Raw genomic sequence first — 17,410 nt, 5'->3', positions numbered from 1 at the left:
CTGCAAATGAAGTAGGCCCAGTGTCCCTGCTGTCTCAGTTTGCTACTTGGAGCATTTCAGTTCCTTATCTCCTCTGCTGATGGTTGGCTGAACTCCTCTGTCTCCTGCCCTACAGTGGTGTCACTCAGGTGCTGCTTTGGTTGTACCCTACATGTCTGATTTCCCTCAGGAGCTCCAAGAAGGCGACTACCAATTACAGCAAAAGCAAAACAGAAATTGAGAGAAATTTGACAAGCAGAGACGTGATCAGAATAAAGAAAGGATGAAGAATAGAAGAAAAGAACTCTAAAAATACAAAATTAGAAATATCTTCCACAAAAAAGAATGTAAAAAATGTTTACAACATTAAATGAAAGTAATCTGAACTAGCAGAAACTGGAATAGCTTATAATAAATGGAAAGAGACTGAAAAAGAAGCAATTTTGATACTATGGTAAAAAAATGCAAAAAATGCTCAAAGCATGAGGAGATGCTAAAAAATGCTTCCATCTACTGGCAAAGATCCAATTCTTAACTACACTACAGATCCTCTATAATGTGCTACCAGTGAGAAGATGTCTTTGAGTAGGCAGGGAGACATTTGCAGCCATTTTAAGGCACTTTATTATTGCTAGATTAGTTGAACTAGGCATTATCCTAAATGCAAATCCAGATTTCAATGCTGGTACTTAACTTCCTACCTTGTCTACACTCTGGAAGTATCAGATGGGAGATTCAGAGACTACAGACAGGGGATACGTTCAGGCCCCAACTCTGCAAGAAAATATGAACTACAACAAGAAATACCATAGCAGGGGGTTACATTAACAGGACATCAGTGTACTTAAACAAGGGGGGAGATAGGTGGAAAGTTTCAGGACACACATCAGTAATGTAAAATTAATTATTTTATCTGATCAATCAATCTGGAAGCTAAGCCTTCAAAAACAGAAAAGGGGGTTCTTCACTCAAGTAATGTAATGCTTGGAATAATGGTGATTTACCACATGCCTAACAATTTTGTCCCAAAACACGGAGTTCTTTCTACCTAGCACGTGCCAAATGAAGGGAAGGGCAGGCATTACAAAGTGTTTGTGACACAGCAGTAGCAATATCTGTCACACACCTGAAAATGCCTGCAATGGCAAGGACTTCAGATTAGACCTCAAATTAAACATTCTAAAATTAAGTGTTCTATTAATAAATTAAACTAGTAGTCACTCAATGAAACCAGAAAAAAAAAAAAAGTTTTCAAAATGCTAAGTTATTAAAGAAGACTCAGCAAATTACAACAGATTCTTTTTTAAATACACTATCTATATCACAGTTCAGATTAAAAAATCACATTAAAACTCACCATAAATCCATTTAATAAGAAATACTAAATACAGCAGCAAAAATGAAATGCAACAAATATAAACAAGATACAGTCGCTGCTAATCCTTTCCCTGCACCAGAAGCTCAGATGACCAAGCATCCTTCAGCTTTACTTTCCATAGTTTGCTGATGTTCCTACTACTCAATGTAAATGCACCCAAGAGCAGGCTGGGGCATGGCAGGCTCTTTCTGTATAATACAACACTTTGTACCAGCTCACTACCCATGAATGCTGACAAAAGATAAACTATTGCAATGTTGCATTGGATTGTCTTTTTTTTCCAATCAACTGAACAAACAGAGGTGGATAATGCTTAAAGCAGAACGGTCTCTCTGATTAGTTCACCAATATTTGCATCTTTTCCCTTGACTCTCCCCCATGCCATTTTAAAGCCATTATTTCCAATTTGTCTCCAGCCAAGTTTCCATAAGGAGACATTCACACATGCCTGAGCAGTAGTAAGGCAGTCAAAAGAGCAGTAACTTCAAAGCAGCATTATAGGAAGTATCACAGTCAAAAGTAAGAGGGAGACAAGACAAACTACAGCAGCATTATCAACCTTTGTGCTCCAGGAAATAAAAGCAGCCCAACTGAAAAGGACACCTGCTTTATAACCATTTACAGTAGAAAATAAAATTCCATTTCCTACCCTTTTTTACTATTTCAAGGAGAAAGCAATTTATTGTTTTCCTGACACAAACCCCAGCCTTGCCAAGCAGCCTCAGCCTGCTGCAGAGGCCAGGCCTCAGCACCTGGAGACAGGAACCAGCTCCTGCTTATGTAACTGCTCCTGAGTGCCTGGAAAAGGATCCATCCCTGCTCTGGGGAAGAACAAATAGATAGGTTTACACTGCAGTGCTGCCTTCCACACAAGTTTTTCCAGAGGAATACAGTTGGGAAAAAAAAAAAAAAATAGAGAAAATCCTTTCCTGAGCTTATTCATACGCTCATAAAGGTCACTTCAAAATGTGGTGGTTTATGTATCTAATGTTTTATAACACTTAGTTTCATGCAACTTCCAAGTTTAAAATACTGTAAAACACAAAAAGCTAATGCACAGTGCATTAAACATAAATTTAATACAAAATCATGTTTCTTAATTTGTGCAAGGGTTCCAAGTAATGTCATCAACGTAACAACATAGTTATTTTTTTTAATTAATCCATTTAACATACTGATCTGAAGCTGTTATTTATCTTTATTCAAATACAAAATAAAGTAAACATATAGAATAAGTAGGTTTATGGGATGATTTTAATGTTTCGGTATTTGAGAAGATTTTGACAATGATGTTTAATTTAATACATTTGAAGAATAAAATTACTTAAAGCTGAGCACTCTATCCCAGAGTGGATTAATCCTGTACCGTAACGCTTTACGAATTTTTCTTCTTTCTAATGTAGGGTAGAAACAGGAATGAAACCCAAATAGACTCAACATTGTTTCAGATCTTTCTTAGATTTGGGCACTAAGGGAAGAACTGACTAAGGTCCCCTAGAATCTCTAATTAAAAGCCTCCAACTGCTAAGGAACTGTCCTTTTTAAAAAGCCCACGAGGGGCTGACACTGGCGAGTGCCAGTGAGCAAAATCTGATAATAAAAGCCAGAAGTGCCACACAACCAAAATGAGACAGATCAAAAGAACAATGGGCAAGAAGGGAAACTGCTTTGCTACCATTTACCAGCCCATCAATTCCAAGTTGTACCCACTGGGGAGAGAAGCTGCTGGAAGCAACACAATTTATGCACTCAGCTGCTCTTTAGAGAAAGGACCGTCTGAACAGGCAAAAACCACTGGAGAGCAGTCAGGCAGATACTAACACCACCTTTATCAACAGGCTCTGTTTCCAACACTTCTGTGGTCATCTCTGCTCATCTGATAACTGTGTAAGACAACAGCGTTCTAAATTCTTACACACATTTTAAAGAAAAATCATAATTATAGACACCAGTCACTTTTTCTCAAATCCTGTGTTATGTAAAGCTGGATTACCATGCATCCCTGAAATAAATATGGATTTTTATCTCATATTGTCTTCTGCCTGAACTGATCTCTAAGTAGGTAACTTAATTCCCATTTTGTATAGACCTTTATATTCACATCACACCAAACACATTATAAAACACTGTTGTCAAGTGTCGCAAAGTTCCCTCCCACGTTTGTGATCATGATCTAACATCACTGCTGATGCTCACAGTGCATTGTGTCTTAAGTCATCTGTAACTAGTAACTCACTCGATACAACTCAATAATCCATGGCAACAGTGTGTACTGAAACTGCTATTTCTGAGCACGCATCTCATCTATGCTGAGGTCCACTAACATGCTTGTAACAGTGCTGAAGGGACTGAGCACTAATCAACAGGTTGAATGCAGTAACTTGCATTTAGGTTCACTGCAAAGCTTTTTTTCTTTTCGCTGATATATTGTGCCACTGATGCAATCAGGACATTTGCTTGAAATTTATGTTGGACTCCAGGAAGTTTTAGTTATAATACTAAATGCCCATAATTCTGGATCTCTGTTAGCAGTCACAGGAAATAAAGACTTAACAGATAAAACCCAAAAATATTTGAAAGCCTTCATTATTAATGAGTTATGAGTATTAATACAGTTATCAGAAATCCTATAGAGCTCTAGGAACGCCAGATTCTTCTGATAGAACTCAGATGCAACATTTCTCAGATCAAAAGTGAGAAACCTCTGCCACTTCTGTCCACTGATAGGGTGATTGATTCTGCTCAGCCACAAATCCCTACCTCTTTACCCCTCCTTCTTAGCCTGTACCATACTCCTGTGTGTTCTTCATCTGGAGGTCTCCTTTTCCCCTCTCACATTCCCTTCCCATTCACTTCTTCCTGCATCCATTTGTTTTCTCCCTGCCCAAGCTTTCTTCTTTCTCTGACAAAAAAAATGAGAAACCCATGTTACCCCATGTTCCAACATTACTGTTCATTACTGGTATAAACATACTTGTAAACCTTATTAACCACACAAGATTAAGAACAGTGGGAGCAAACCCAACAGCAATGGTGGTACATCCACACTGCAAACAGAAATGGAAGTCTTTAGACAAAACGGCCATCAAAAAAGCAAAAAACCACAAGGCTAAAATAACAGCCATTTCCTGAGACACTGTCCTAAATACCAACCTGCCTCCTACCCAACCTCATCATTCTTTACCATCATTAAGCTCCTTCACAAATTCAATTAAACTCCCAGCCTTGTAGCCTGAAATGCATTTTCTGACACATATACACAGTGGGTATTCAGCATCCAGGACCACTTCCCTCAAGCATCTCAGTATTTGAAGTCTCTAGTCAAGTTTTGTTAACTACATAGGAGGCACTACCGTATGTTTCCTCAAATTAGAAGGTACAATTACATTTAAAAGCCATGTGTACAGAAATGAAGCTTAAAAAAAAAATTAAAAAAAAAAAAAAAAAATATATATATATAGCCACAAAGGGTATTATAGGAAATGAATAAGGGAACAAAACCACTACATACAAAATTATCTATTGCCCGTGAGTTTCAAGAAACAATATATAACTGGCATCATAAGAAAAGCCACATTTATTCTATGGGAGTATAGAAAAAGAAAATCTATGAGCGAATTCCAGAGATGGGTTAAAATGCATTTTACAGGTGACTTGTTAAGTGAAACCAAGGTAAATACAATACAGAAGCTATTAAGCCAGTACACCAATACAATTACTTGAAAGCAGAAAAGCACACAGGTGGACTGATGGTTAAGTAACAACCTTTTAAAGTTACATTTATAAAAGAGTCAAGAAAGAACTGTGAAACACATGAACTACGCTGGGGTTTTTGCAGCTTTCATAATTTATACAAAAACACAGTACAAAATTACTACAATCAATGCAATTTGCTGTTTCAGCTAAGAGGCTGTTTCAATATATATGCTATTTAAAGTAATCTGTTAATAATAGAACCTAAGAAGTGGGCTTTGCATGTACTTTCAAGTTCACCAAATAAGAGATCATTAAAATACTCATTTTGAATTAACCAATGCAGCATTTACAATGTACCTTTGTAACACCGTGACAGCCAACATGCTCTGCTGGACTGTCAGTGTGGCTGGCAAACAGAAAGAGCAGCTGTATACTGAAGTATAAACCCCAAAAAGTGTGTATATCAGACACCTGTGCCTTTCTCTACAAAACACAAGTCTCAGAAGCAAGCTATTTCCAAGACATAGCATGCATTTCTACAGTATCACAGGCAAATGGGCAATTCCAAAAAGACTGTGAGATAAATGAAAAAAAAAATCACAAAGAGGGAACTTTCCTCTTACATTATCTCAGTTCACATTAAATGATCGTTTATCTGCATTACAGTGCAGATAGGGAATAAGAAATTACATTGGCATGATTGGTTTGCTGGGTATTTTTTAACCATGTAACTTTTGTTTCTCCTCCCGCCTACAAAGAAAGCTCAGGATTCACAGCCTCTAATATGAACAAGAGGACTTTTACATATTGGTTAAGTGTTCAGATGCTGCCACTTTACAAGTGTTGTATCTTTAATCTAATCTCCTACAGAAATTAAGATTATGGGATCATAATGTTCATTTACTATTCTTCATGTTCATATTTAAAAAGCTATATATATGTCTGTCATGAAAATGAGTATCTACACAGTAAAAGCAAATCCAAGTGACTGCCCTCCAAAGGAAAAGCAAGCTGCTCTATCTATGCTGGCAGCAACCTGCTGGGCAATCGATACCCATACAGCTCTGGAAAAAAAAAGCCAAACAGAATTATGGTGTTATGTGAGAAAGATGGGATTAATGCAGAGAGGGAAGAGAAGGCAAGGAAGAGCTACTATGGGGCAAAAAGCATTTACATCTACAGAAAAGCAAGATTCTTTCATTCCATAGATGGTAGAACAAAATGCTTACTAATATAGTATCTCCAAGGACTTGGATACATATAACATTTACACTATAAACTCATTCAACACATCTTCCAACTCAAAACAAAACATACTTCTCTCCATCTCCAGATCATGTAAAAATTTCCCTGTTACTTACAAAATCTTTCACAAAATCTAAAGAATTATGGGTGGAAAATAAGTCATAGCCATCAGAAACAAATCTGGAACAGATTTGTGTGTTTCAGCTCCTTTATTACTGGTTCCAGCACACTGCACTGACTCAATCCAAGAACCACTGCACTCTTTGGAGCACCAGGTTAATCAAGTCCAGTTCTCTGTCCTCAGTGTTGCATGGCATTGGGCAGCATGCTCCTTGGATCTGTGATGCACTAAAAACACAGGTCAGCACTACCCCTACTCAGCAGTTGGTGGGAGCGACACACAAGATAAACTTTTCTTTCATATCACCTTTATTTAAGAAGTCACCAGCACTGTTATCCACCACTCTTCTGCAATAAACCACAGCAGCCCACTTGCCTTTGCTTCTCTACAACACCTGCAGAAAAACCAAATGTGCACCTCTTCACTCATTGCACTTCCCAATCTGGCAGAGAAACAAGATTCATTTCATTTTGTTTAAATTGATATGCAAAGCTCAGAGCTGCAAAACTTGAAGTGGGAATACAAATTTAATTCTCCAGACACCTTCAGCAGATGACTGGGGCAGGGTTTACCTTCAGCCCCACACTCATCACCAAAGTGCACCTCAGAGATACTGGATGTGTGGCACACCCAAGATCAGAATGAGGTCTGAGCATCACACAGACCAGAAGAATCTACATCACCGGAAACTGGGGCCCATATTTTACTATTAATGACACCAGTCTTCAGCCTTCCTCTTAAAATCCAACAATTCAAAAAAACAAGAGAGGGAGAAAAAAAAAATCAAAGCTGTTGAAGAAGAAAAGGAAACAGATGAGAGAACAGTTTCATTGACTGGGTTAAAAGAAATGTAAGAGAAGTACAGTAAATAATAACTGAGAAACAAAAAACTCACAAATCTGAAAATATCTACAATTTTTGTCATCTAGTATCTTACAAACTTCCAATTATCTGACTGGCCAACTGATCAAGCAATACATTTGATGCATATTCATACAATTTGCCAATACTTCTTGAATTTATAGTAACTGCATATACCATAAAATCATAGTTTCAAATGGCTTGGCCCTTATTTTAGTATTCCTAAATCAATCTTCTGGTTCACACTTGGAGTGCAAACAGGTAAGACAACATGTACACTGAGTTCAAAGCAGAGTTTTGACACAACAAAACTGAGCCTGGAAACAGAAAAGCTCCTCTAATAGTCAGTGTCATTCACAGATAAAGAAGGTATTATGCAATTTAGAAAGCTCTTTGATCTTCTTCTTACACTGAACATTTACCAGCTCCTTTTAAGTGCATCACACCACTTTTTTGGGAAAAAAGTGTGTATGTTCTTCCATCGATAATCTGCTATGAATCTGCTAATGTATTTCACCCATATTACTTCCCTAAATAAAATTTTTAACTTGGAATGAAATAGAAATGTTGTACCCAAAGCACATGTATAAAGTTTGAGTTTTATTATTTATAAAAAGAACAGTATATAATAGAAGTAAATAAAAACTTTCCAATTACAGTATTTTTTGAAACTGCAAGAATCCAGAAGGCTGTTAAGTACTACTAGAGCAGCTACAGCTCTTCTGTAATTGATAGAGCACACATGAATCTCTGACCCAAGTATGGCCTAATTTCAATTTATCACCTGATAGGAAATGACCTCTGGATTCTCTGTATGCTGGGAAGAGGGAATGACAAGTTCCTCCCAGCTACCATTTTATTAACAACAACAAAAAAAACCTCTTCTGCAAAATTGCAGTACAAGTAGTCAATAAGCAAAATTCACACTGAAACACTACCGGTCAGCATGGTAATAGTTTGGTATATAGCATTTCTTTTCTTGCACTTAACTGGACAAGGGATCTTCTCAGCACAAGCAAAAAGAAACTCAAAACACTTGAAGCATCTTTGATCATGCCTAATTCCTCTGTCACTAATGAAGAATAGCTGGGAAACAGCCCTAAAATAGTTGCCAAACTGAATTCTACAACATTTTTGCACATAGAAAATGGCAGTGGAAAAAACACTTCCAGCTTTGTCTACATTGAACTTTTGTGCTTTTTTGTAACTACTGCAAACATCAGTTCAGCTCGAGTCAGGCTGAAAAACAGGAACACACCAGCAAAGGTACATTTACTGCATTACTTTACATCTGAAGCCATCCCCTACACCAGGGTTCAGCAGCGCCGTCTAAAGCAGCAGCTGATGCCTCAAAGCTCCATTGGAAAGCTTTCCACCTTTGTTACTATGTTGGAACCAAACTGCAACAGAAATCCAACACAACAACGTTTTAAAAAGTTGTTAACTGGCAACACCATTTCCAAATGTAAAGCCCTACTCAACTCCCCCGTGCAATAAAGCTCTTAAAAACAAGTTCATCAAGCTTCCTGCAGATATTAAAAGGAAGGGGAAGAAGTATAGGAAACAAGCAGCAAAATTCTTGAAAGACAAACCTAGAAAATCCTAGCAGAGCTTACTGGAATGCTTCTGGACCTTCAGGGTATTCCCTTAGACACCTGATACTACAGTGACCCCACTGACTCATAGGTAGGTTTGTAACTTCAGCTGCCATCAAAATATCAGAGATGTAATATCAACAATATTAATACATATAGCAAGCAAGACAAAGATAGTTATATTTCTATATACAACCCAGAGACAAAATGTAGAGGGATATAGCTATTAGCATTATCTGCAAAACTCAAGAAACATAGAGACAAAAAAACAATGCAAGTGGAGTCCAGCACTGAAGTCCATGTTTTCCTTTGCTCAACGTACACTGGGGACAAAACACATGAAAATTTTGATGTATCAACACCAAAACTTCAAAACATAACATATGGTCACACTGCCACATATTGACATTTCCAAATTATCAAATTTCACATGAAAACAAAACAATGTTAAAGTTTCCTAAAGCTCTGTTTTCCCTGGCCTTCATAACTAACAGAACTCTTGCCTGAGTTTATCCTCAGACTGAAGATATCACACAAGCTATTCAGAGAGCTCCACACTTCCTAAAACACAGAGGATCTACAGGTTGTGACTCCACACCTGTTTTTCACATAGTTTATCACCTTCCTTTTTTTTATCATGTTTCTTACTGTAACAGAACTATGCCTGTGCAAATCTCAGCTGACTGGACTTGCTTCTTTACGTCCCCTCTCCCTTGAGCAGATCTGGATGAAAGAATAGGGAGGGAACAATTTACCCTCTGTTGACACCCTGAAGTTCCTGGCCATGCACTGCTTGCCTTCAACCTATGTTTTTAAATTAATTAGATTTCCCTAGCAACTTCAAAATAGTTTAAGTGACACTTTATGGATTTCCTCTGCCATTCATGTTAAGCTTATTTGATGCTGATATACTACTTGGAGGGCTGTTATTTCTGAAAAATAAGTACCAATATTAGCCACCTCTGCTTACCTTTTGCAGCAATACAAGAGTAATGTAATTACTGATGGAATAATCCAGTAATAAACCAGACCGGAATTATTCAGAGAAAGAATATGTATATACTCACCTTAAAAGTATTTTCCCTATTCTACCTGTCTGCTATGGCAATCTGAATAGCAGTTTAAGTGAAACTCAGCCAAACAAATAGTAAGTAGGAAAGTATTTTACTTGTATGTAAAAATAAAATTATTTCTAGAGATAAGACAAATAATTATTCTTTACATATAAATTGTATTTGCGTGCATTATGATAAAGGTCATTTACTTTTATCACACTGATTTTTCAGTGTGCGATTTTTTTTATGACTATATGGCATGTTTTGCTCTAGTCATTAGTCAAAATGTTGTATCAATATGTATCCTGAATCTATTTTTCCTGAATTCCAATTCAAGTAGAAACTACTATGTCAATGAAGCATCCTTGATATATATTTTATAACTTCCCACCCATTTTCATTAACTGATAGAATTTTCCCAGTATCGCAAGATATGGCCAACACTTCAAGCCAACACAGAAGTAAAAGCTGTCTCTATCACCTAAAACTCAATACTTTCAGCCATGTACTTTTGACTTTCTATTGCTTGTCAATACAAAAAGCTTTGTCCATTTGTAGTACCACTGTACCTTTCTCAGTGCTTTACAGAAACAACAGGAGGGATAACCAAGCATACTAGCTCACATTTCTGTCCATTTAAAAGTCCAAGTCTCGTAAGGAATCACAAATAGAACTATAAACAGGCCACCTTTCAATTTCTTTAATCTCAATCACATTACAGAAATAAACATTAGCCTTTATATAACAGTTTCAAAGAAGCCTATGAATATACTGGTGTCTTTACAACAGTGTTCTGGAAAAGACCACAGATTCATCAGCACACAGACTAACTGTGCACTGAAACTATTATCCCTCAACTGATTTTCAGTCAAGAAAACCAGTTTTATTTGAAAGATTCTCAGTGCATCAAAAAGATATTTCTAATCAAAAAAACATGAACACACAACTTCTTCCCAAAACCTCTTTTTGTCCAACTTGTATTCAAAATCAAAACACCACTCTAATCCTTTAGCAAAATAATTTCCAGGTAATTTTCTACAGATAGCCTGTAAACCAAAAAACTAGCAAGCTGTTTTCTGCCAAAGCTGGCACAGCAAGTGGACAGACTACAACAGACATGAAAAGCTTATCATTCTTTGGCCACAAGTTTTAATACTACATCTTTGTTCAGTCTCTACCTTTGTTCCCTGAGACAATCACAGCCAGACTTTATGCCAAGCTAAAAAAACTGTATTTCATCTCAGCCTTAGCCCCAGGCCTCAGATCCTGAAATGAGTGTGTGTTTGAAAGTATTTAATCCCCAGCCTCGTAACTGACTCAAAGCTAACACACAAAAATAACACCCAATATCAGGAGTCAGCACGGCAGTTTTGGGGTGGGTTTCTTCCTTTCTCACACACTAAAGGAGGCACCATAAAGCAATGCAAATAAATCATGTGTGTCAGACCATGATAACTTGTTCAGGGTTAATCAGGGCTTCAATTAGAGAACGAGGCTTGTTTGAAATTTTAGACCCTTCTTCAGCTTTCATTTCAGATTTCCCAAACCTCTGAAGAGATTTTAAAATTTGTCTCTCTTGGGTCAAGGAGACTGTTCTTCTAATTTTGCATCACATGCTGCAACTTTATAAAAAGAAGCACACTGATGGTTCAGGCAGTAACAAATTATTTGAATGCCTCAACCACTGAAGGTGTATCTAAAATCTGGAGTCATTCCATGCAATCAAAAATTACTTGCTAATAAAAGTTAATTACAATGGTTTAAAGCCTTGCCTGGTCAGTTAAATGCTGCCCAAAGAAAATAAAAGCTTTTATTCAAGGAGTGCATATTTTTTATTATTACTATTTTACTTGTTTCTTCACAGCTTCTTCCAGTTTTGGGTTCACTCTGGACCCAAAAATTGAGGGCAGTGTTATTCAGAAATTCTAATCTGACACAACCACACTTACTAAAATGACTGACAGAATTCAGTTAACTTTTAATATCGGAAGTAAATGAAAATATGTGTAAAAATGACACCCTCTGAAAAACCTCTGTCATAAAATAATAAGGAGTATCTTGTCTATAAATAAACAAGGTCCTTAACACGAAAACCTATAGTCTATCAATTTCCATCTGCTACTTGTTTCTCTGTCTGGTTAAGAAGATAAAAACAATTCTTGAGCCACCCTCTGCCACAGGCACCTTTTTAGCCATAACATTTATAAGCAAGAAAGTAGCCCACCTCTGCAAAAAGTCTGACATGCCAAGAGTGCCAGTTATTCTTAGAGTGAGACATGACCACAATTTCACGTAATTAGAGATGTTATAAAACGCATCCCGCCCGCTCTCCCCATCCCCCTCCGCCACTACCACCATTGCAGGAGTGACTTGTTACACATCGCGATGAGCAAGTAACATTCCCTGCCCGGGGAGAGAGCGGAGATCAGGCCATAAAAAGGGCACGAGACGAAAAGAGGGATCCTCCCCTGCCCGGGCCGGCAGCCGCGGCTGCCCGGGCGCAGCCTCGCCCTGCCCCGCGCCGGCACACGGGGCGTCCTGGGGGGAGCAGGAGCTCCTTCCCCATCTCCGGGATCGCCGGCACGGGGAGAAAGGTGCCCCGGGCGAGTGGGTCACCCAGTCCGGATGCCCGGGGACTGCGGGGAAACGGCGGGGAGGGGGCTCGGAGGACCAGGGCGGCCGCTGGGGAGGGTTGGGGGGCGACCGCTGCCTTCCCCTCGGAGGCGTGCGGAGGACAAGGGCGGCGGGGCGAGGGGGCGCCCGGAGCCCGCAGGCCCAGGGCGCTGTCGGCGATACGGCGGCTCCACCGAGGCGCCGGAGCCCTCCCCGCCCGCCCGCCCGCGGGGCCTCGCTGCGGGCGGCAGGGGCCTGGGGAGCGGGGTATCCCGGCCTCCCGGGCCCGGGGGCGGCGCGCCGGACGCCGCTCACTCACCTCGGGAGGCAGCAGGCACCGCCGGGTCTGCATGGCGAGGGGGATCCCCCGGGTCCGCCCCGGGAGCGCTGGGGGCCGGCGCGCCCTCGCCGCCGCCAGCCGGGCTCGCTCGCTGCCTCCGCGGCCAAGGCCGCCGCAGCGCCCGGCAGCAGCGCCCCCTGCCCGGCCCCGGCGGCAGCGCACGGCACTGCGGCACCGCCGGGGGAGGCGGCGCGGAGCTGCCGCGCCCCCGCCCCGCGCCGGCACCCCCACACCGGGCACCGGGATCCGCACCGGCACCCCCGCACCGGCAGTCCCGCAGCGGGCGGACAGCGGGAGCAGCCGCCCGCTCTGTCCCCGCGGGAACCGGCAGAGCCCGCGGGCCCCGCAGCCGCACACACACAGAGGCGGGGGGCGGCACCGGGCACCCACCGCCGCCACCGGGCGCTGCCGGTGCCCCGTGGCCGAGGGACGCGCCCCCGGACCCCGGCTGCAGCGGGTGTTTAGTGTGACCACTACACAAAACCTGGTCAGAAGGACTCGCGGCTGGGAGCCGTCCATGTGTTATCTCGCCATTTCATGTTGAGCGTCTCCACAACAGGAGAGGGACACCCCGTCCTGCGGGACGCCCTCGGCCGCTCTGAGAGCTGCGAGGCACGGAGCTATTCGCTGGCAGACCCATTCAATCCTCAGCAAAGAGGCTTCCAGAAATTAAAAAACCCAAACCAACAAATAAAAATAACCCAAACAAAAACAACAGCAACAACAACAAAAACACCTCACACCAAACAACAACAAACAAGCGCGCTCCTTCCTCACAGGAGCCGCGATGGCGAGCCGACAAGTTACGCCAAACCGTGACACTGCGCCCGCAGTCTCACCCGTTCTCTCTCCAAGAGGAGGCGGTGGCCCACGCCGGGAGCGGGACCCTTCGCCTGGCTGCGAACTCCAGGAAATGTCACTTCCCTCGTGTGCCGCGGTCCGGCGGGCGCGGGGTGGGCGGGGGGCGGCCGGTCCCGGGCTGCGAACCGGCACAGCGCGCCCTCACCGCCGCCTGCAGCCTCACCCGAGAGAGAGAGCGCTCAGCGCCTCACGAATCCCTCATCCCTCGCTTCAGGAACCCCTCATTCCTCGTCTCAGGAACCTCTTTCCTCAGGAATCCCTCATCGCTCGCCTCAGGAACCCCTCATTCCTCGTCTCAGGAACCTCTTTCCTCAGGAATCCCTCATCGCTCGCCTCAGGAACCCCTCACCCTGCTTCCCCCTCAGGAAAGGCTCGCTTGTTGCCGGGGGAATGGGAAGGAGTCGCTGTCCCCTCACCTTTGTGCAGGTCCGTGACCTCCCAGCCGCAGCAGAGTGCCATGTTAGCCCAGGAAGGAGGGAAAGGTGAGTGTGGTGGCTGCTAATGCAGTTGCACGGCCATTCCCCCTTCCCAAGCCTTCACACTTACAGGCTATCACTTTCCAGCAGGTTGGGCTTCTCCATTAACTTCCCACATATGTCAGTGAATGCAGTGTAATGAGCCCCGGTGATAAAATCTAGGCCTCCTTGCTCCAGGAGCACCAGCCCATCCTGCTTGAAATGAAAGGGAAGCACTTAATGTTTATTCATTGATTCTGGTGGAACTATGTGCTTTTCAAGCAGAAAATACGAGATGCTCCCAATCAACTGAATCATCAATCCATGGGCAAATAGCTGAGGAGATAAAAAATGCTCTTCCATCATAGCTGGGAGTAGCATGTTAATGGAGATGGAATTTATTTTCTCCCATAAAGCATTCCTGGTTAACCCAAACTTGCTATCTCTTTAGCAATTAGTGGTGTCATGCTTGTGAAGCACAGATGAGGGGTTCAGATTGGTGCAATGCACAATAACTGTCCTTAAAATGATTCTCATGAAACACCTCAGGCTGATAAACATACAAAATGCCTGACAAACAAAAAGGAAATAAATTAATGAGTGAGCAGCCTAACTCTCTATAACCTCTTGCCAAATGCATGCAAACGCATAGCTTTGCCATCTACAAGTGTCTCACAAAGGCATATCGCTACCATAATTTTGTTCTACTTTTAGCCCTCTGGATCCAGCCGTTCATTGGGATGTCTTCTCACCAAACACAGAGAGGTTTTTCCTGAAGGATATCATAACTGGCTGTTTTGCAGGAAGGCTGTCACATGAAAGCATGCAAAACAGGAGTTAGGAGCAATGGGAAACATCTCTGTGAGTTAAGGTGATGGGATATGGTCTCATTCCCCATCCCTCCTGGGTATCTTGGATGCCATATGACTTGCTCTGAATGAAGATGTATCTAGAGCAGCGAACTCCACAAACCCCAGGGTGCTGCTGCAGGCAGTTGTGGTGCCAGACACCTGAGCTTAGAGCAGAAAGATTGCCCATCCTGTGTTCTCAATGTGCTCCCTCTGCTAGAAGAGGAAACATTTCAATATTGATCGTGAGAAACACTGTATACAAACCAAACCAATTATTTTGATCTCAAGCCACAGCAAGGCTGTAAGACATGGATGATGACTTTTCACTTGGCACAAGAGCCCAAGTTATGAACTCTCCAAAACATATCTGCAGCTCTCCCATGTCTGTGATCCCCTACAGCGCTGTCATGAGAAATGATGCTTGACATTACCCCACATGACTGCATGGATGTTTGGTATTGAGTTTGCCACCTCTTTTCCCAAGTGTTTTTCCCAGCTCTTTATGAGAAGCTGCCAAAGAAAAGGCAAAAAGGAGAGCAGAGAGAAGAGGATACCTCAATTTGCAAAAGGCGGGGAACGGTAAAGTGGGTGAGAGGGGCACAGTTAGAAAGGTGAGGGAAAGCTCTGAGGAGCCCTGGTTGCAGGGAGCAGCACAGAGTTTACATCAGTACAAAGATGTGTGTAACAATGTATGTACACTGGGATCTAGGAGTTCCAGGGAATTCTAGGGATTCAAAATGATGCCAGAGTAATCTTTGAACAATAGAGTTAAGGACAAATAAGAGGATTTTTAAACCATGTGGTAAAACTTGCAGAAGTCTGTGGGAAAAGGAAGTTTCATAAGGGCTTCACTCTGTTCCGAGGTAGAAATTGTGGAATGGTTAACAACAATGTAAGAAAGGCAGAAGAACTCAAAAACTGAGTCCTGGTCTGGTTTTGGGGAAGAGCCATACGATACACAAATATCAGAGGATGATGGTGATGATGAAATACATTCCATTACAACAAGCACTGAGGAGGATGATAAACAGAAGCTAATGAAGTTGGCAATCAGCAGGTCCAGGTAACTTGCATCCAAAAGTTTTAAAAGCACTGGCATAGAGTATCTTTAGACTATTAATGTTGATTTTCAATAAATTTTGGAACACTGTTAAAGTTCCAGAGGACTGAATGAAATATTGTACCAATATTTTAAAAGGGTAAACAAGGTGACTAAGGTAATTACAACCTGCCAGACTGACAAGAATTCTGGGTAATAAAATGGGACATTATCTACATTACTTGATTAGAAAAGAATTAAAGGGTGGAAACACAATAAGTGCAAATTAATGTGCAAAATAAATCTTGTGAAAATAATTTGATTTTTTTTTAATGGCATTACAAGTTTGGTTGATGAAGGTAAGTAGGTCTGCAAAATATTTGTTCTTGTAACTTGCAGCATTTTAATTAAGAAGCCAAAATGATACAGACTCATCACAGCACATATTAAACTGTTGAGGCTCTAACTGACAAAGTGGGGAAATAAAAAGTCATCATCAAAGAATGTGTTTCTGCATCCTATGGCAATTAGTTCTACACTTCATTGTATTGATATTAATGGCTCTAAGAAAAACATAAAATCATCACTTAAAGAGTTTGTGAGTGATATAAGCAATTGGAATTCATAAATAACAAGTTGTGCTGTAAAGTAGCTGAAACAGCTTGATAACAAGTAATGTGCATTTCTGTACAGCCAAATGTAAAACCATGCACCAAGGAACAGAGAGAGTGATTATAGGATGAGAGAATTTGTGCTCTTTCAAGGTAATGCTCAAAAACCTCAAGAATCATCACATAGAAGAAAATAAGCAGGTGGTGTGGTGCTGTAGCCAAGAGGATAATGCAATCCTGGGTTTATAAACAGGAGAATATAGAAAGATGTCTGTATTTATTTTTCTGGTACTAGTCCCATTGCTCCTGAAGTCTGATACCCAAATTCCTTAATTTCTTAATAGAAGCTGAAAAAGAGATGGTTCTGAGAAGATCAGTAAGAATGATTTAAAGTGAAAATGTTCAATCTATTTCAGTGTCAGAAAAAAAGGTGAAGGGGTGACTCAGTCACAGATTTTAACTTCCAAGATTCAGTGAGCATATGCAGATGTATTCATCTTCCTGTGAGGTCTTCTACCAGGGAAGGTAACTAATCACCAAGACAGTTTAGGGCAGGACAAGCTGGATTTCCCAGAATGTCAAAATCAGGAGGTCGTAAAAACTTAATTTTAACAGAAGCAGGAGTTCAGTCCTGTAAGTCTGCTCCCCAGGAGATAGAACTCTGTGTCTGTAGCTGCGTGTTCTGGCTGCTTGTCTATGCAGAAGTTGAT

General features: G+C 41.5%; 1 protein-coding gene across 2 annotated transcripts in view; it reads right to left on the bottom strand.

Moving 5' to 3' along the window:
• ZFYVE9 (zinc finger FYVE-type containing 9) overlaps positions 1 to 14,215 on the bottom strand; it is a 56,105-nt gene extending 41,890 nt beyond the window's left edge. Inside the window, exon 1 of one of the 2 annotated variants that reach the window (XM_069023413.1) lies at positions 14,161 to 14,215. The gene's annotated coding sequence lies outside the window, so the exon portion shown is untranslated. Of the gene's footprint in view, positions 1 to 12,862; positions 13,004 to 14,160 lie in introns of those variants that run through there. The other variant, XM_069023412.1, reaches the window with a different exon arrangement.
• Positions 14,216 to 17,410: the final 3,195 nt, after the last annotated feature.

This window comes from Aphelocoma coerulescens, chromosome 8 (genome assembly GCF_041296385.1).
Source record: "Aphelocoma coerulescens isolate FSJ_1873_10779 chromosome 8, UR_Acoe_1.0, whole genome shotgun sequence".
NCBI classification, from domain to species: domain Eukaryota; kingdom Metazoa; phylum Chordata; class Aves; order Passeriformes; family Corvidae; genus Aphelocoma; species Aphelocoma coerulescens.
Note: the sequence above shows the minus strand (reverse complement) of the source record. Positions and strands in the feature narration are given on the sequence as shown.